A 3743-nucleotide genomic window follows, 5' to 3' on the forward strand; every position below is an offset into this window, starting at 1 on the left:
GGAGGGCACAAGTTGGAGGAAACAGACAACCTATCCTCAGCCCTCTCCAGGTCAAGATCTAACCTTCACTCTAGGAAGAGATGCTGCACTTCCATGTGACCACCTTTCAGTAATTTTCTCTTCTACACTCCAGGACAGTGGGCTAACTCTTCCCAGAATTGCACAAAATGGCTTCTTAGCAACACAGAAGAGCCTATAGATTCAGTCTAGTCTGTTCATCTCATTTTGTGGCCTAGGGGAATAATAACCAGAGAGATTAAATGACCTGCCCAAGTTAAAACCTAACGTCATAGGCAAATTCAAATTCAAGACTTCCATCTCCCAGGCTAGTGATCTCCCATTCACACATGGATGTTTCAGTCACTCCAGAGAAGAGTGAGCTCTGAGGGTAAAAATTAGCATCAGGAAGAAGCTCCAGAGAAAATTATAAAGGACAATGAGTATCTGTGCAACCTTCAAAGAGTATCCCATTGTCTCCTTGGAAAGAAATGAACTTGCATCTACTGATAGCAGTGTAAAAGGAGTAACTGAGGACAGCAGTGGAATTAGGAAGTCAACAAACATTTATTACGTACCTGTTAGGTATCCAAACACCTTTTCTGTGCCAGGTGCTGGGGACAGAGCAATAAACAACACAGGTATGGTCACTAGCCTCAGTGACCATGCTAACAAAGATTGCTAACAAAGAAAGCAATCTAGCGGGGAAGATAGACTTTAAACAAAAAGTCACAGGTGTGATGGCTATTTTGAAAGGTCAAGTGCAGGATCCTGTGGAAATGCAAAGCCCATCTATGGCAGTAGGAACGGCCACTCAGAAGAGGGGAGTTTAAGCTGAGACTTGAATGATGAGTAGGATATACTCAGGGGCATGTGGAGCAGAGTAGTAAGCCAAGCAATAGTGTATAAAGGCCTGGAGGTGAAAGAAAGTGATGATGTGGGGATATGAGAGCAGGTCCCTGTGGCTGAGCATAGAGTGAGGGAGAGGGTGGAACAACTGCCTGGAGAGGCAAGTAGGGGCCAGATTATATAGAGCTCCATGAGCTATGTTCAAGAATTTGCTTATCCTAAGGACAATAAGAAGAGTTTTAAGCAGAGAGAGGCAGAATCATCTCTGCATTTTAAAAGATCATTCTAACATCAGCATCAAGAGATTAGAAGGGACTGAAACTGAACATGGTGAAAAACCTCTTAGGAGGTGATTACACTGGTCAGATTAAACCATGGTGCTGGCTTAGATATGAATGTTAGCAGAAAGGAAGAGGGGACTCAAGATTTGCTTCCATTGTTCCCTGAACTATGCATAACAGAAAAAGCAAAATTAAACCTAAAGTCTATACATGGGGGGCAGGGGGTCTCTGAAAATTAAGATAAAAAAGAATCCAAACAGGAATTCCTCCTGTTTGCTGGGAAAGGATTAGAGAAATGAGTACACAGAAGAAAAATAAAATTAGGTGTAGTGATTCTGATTCACAGACACCATTTCCTGGCCAGATGCTGTTGTGGAACTTTCAGAAACACCCACTAAAATCATAAATGAAAATCACATATTCGTAACAATTAATGAGAATACAGGCTGAATATGCAATGTGGATGAAGATTTTGATTTACCCATGGAAGATGGAAATATATATGATAGAGGAAAACAATACCCAGAAATGTGATAAACATTTGCATGAAAATGAACCACTAGAAAAACTCAATACTTCTTCAATACTTCATGCAACAAAGTATCTTCAGAGCAGTCAAAAAGAAATAATAATAAATAATCATAGTGAATTTTCCTGCCATTAATTTTGTCACAAAATTTCTGTTGACTTCAGTGGAAGTTTTGCATCTAGAATGTGGCCCAGGAAATATTTATAGTCTGTAACTCAGAGACCAAAGACCTTGAACATCAAGAAAATCTCTTACCCTTATTTATATACACTGTTCTTTATCAGGAAGGAAGAGCTGGTACCCATTCCAACTAACCAATCATTATGCAAGGAATATTCTGACTCACCCAGCATCTTTAATCAGTAAATGCTGTGCCAATGGAAAGAGAGCGGGAAGAAGTCACAGCAACCATTAATAAAAAATGACTAGGGCTTTCTATCAACAGAAGCATCATTAGAAAATATATGGTAGGAAAATAGTAGGCTGTAGATTTGTGGTGGCAGGGATGGCAATGGAATACTAACATTTATACCCTCTTAACCACTTTGTTTTAAAATGATGCCGGATTTCAGGTAACTACATATGTGGTTAATACAGCATTTTGCATTTTCAATTTCTTGCTAAATTCCTGACTATAGTCTCAAAAGATGGGACTGCCTTACCTGACTCTTTGGCTCTCCCTCCAGCCTCCAAACACAAATTCTTCTATTTTTTTCCAGTTTTATTGAAGTATAATTGACATGTAACATTGTATGAGTTTAAGGTGTACAACTTAATGATTTGATATATATATTTATTACAAAATTATTATCACAATAAGTTTAGTTTAAAAATAGGGAGTGTTTCACAAATTTGCATATTATCTTTGCATAGGGGCCATGCTAGTCTTCTCTGTATGGTTCAAATTTTTTAATGTTATGTGCTGTTGAGTCAAGCATCACAGATATTTCTAACAGGTAATTGACTGTCATTGTCTGAGCATATCTTCCATGAAGGCTTTGGTCAATTCATGGAAAAAGATAAATCAGATGTGAAGGGGAAGAACCTCAGATTAATCCAATACTTTCTTGAAAAGTCTCCTCTTTTTGCTGCACTTCTACTCCCAATCATGAACCCTTGAGTAAATAACGAAAATACGATTCACATTTCCAATACACTGTGCAATCTGCATTTCAGCTGAGGATACTTCTTGGTCACACAGTAGACTTGTAATTCCAAAGTAACTGTATTGCATTTTGAAAGAAAACAAGGCAGTCATATTCCATTAACAGAAAGCCTTCTTGAGCGTGTCCCTTGGTAGGTTAAATGGATCTGAGTCATGCACTGACAGTGAATGGGAGAATCATAAACGTTTATATAAAACACCTACAAATCTTAATAGGGAGATGAGCTAAAACTACAAAAGTCCCCATTACTGTATAACTTTTCAAGTATCACTAATGCATGTCACCAGTGGATTAACAGTATTCTGCTCTAATGGCATTTCTGCCCTATCATTAACCCAAGCATGGTCCAAAAAGTTACTTGAATATCCATAAACGAGCTTACTGCAGTTTATGTGACTTGCAGTTCTATCAGTTCAATAGTAACAACAACATCAAATTCCTCATCTAGGCTCAGTTGTATGGATCTGAAGTCTAGAGATCAGATTCCCATCGTGTCAGTTTCCCATGCCTTGTTTTCAAAAGATCATGGCTCTGATCCTGTCATGCATAGTAGCACATGACTGCTAATGATATTTCACTATTAATGTATATTCTGGCTTCAGACAGAACCTGGATAGATGGTGTTCTCAAATCACTACTCAGTCTACACTGGAAATTGTACTGGTTTTGATAAGTAGTGGAATATACCACCCACCAAAAAAAAAAAAAAGTCCTATATAATCTAAACTTCTATTGGAATTCCAGGATTTATGTCACTATTATAGAAAAACTCATTTTGGTTATAGCACCAACACGGCCAAATAAATGACTTCTGGATGCAAGAAGAAAATATTTGGCCAAGATAAATAGGTGTTCAAACAGGCCTCCCCAGCTTACTCGTTTTGCTATATGGAAAATGAACTAACCGAGTTTAATGGACAC

General features: G+C 38.3%; 1 non-coding gene across 1 annotated transcript; it reads right to left on the bottom strand.

The window, feature by feature from the left end:
- Positions 1-2484: 2484 nt before the first annotated feature.
- Positions 2485-2589, bottom strand: LOC132484731 (U6 spliceosomal RNA). The gene has a single exon (XR_009531288.1). It is a non-coding gene; the product is annotated as a U6 spliceosomal RNA (small nuclear RNA).
- Positions 2590-3743: the final 1154 nt, after the last annotated feature.

This window comes from Mesoplodon densirostris, chromosome 2, assembly GCF_025265405.1.
Source record: "Mesoplodon densirostris isolate mMesDen1 chromosome 2, mMesDen1 primary haplotype, whole genome shotgun sequence".
In the NCBI taxonomy this organism is placed as follows: Eukaryota; Metazoa; Chordata; class Mammalia; order Artiodactyla; family Ziphiidae; genus Mesoplodon; species Mesoplodon densirostris.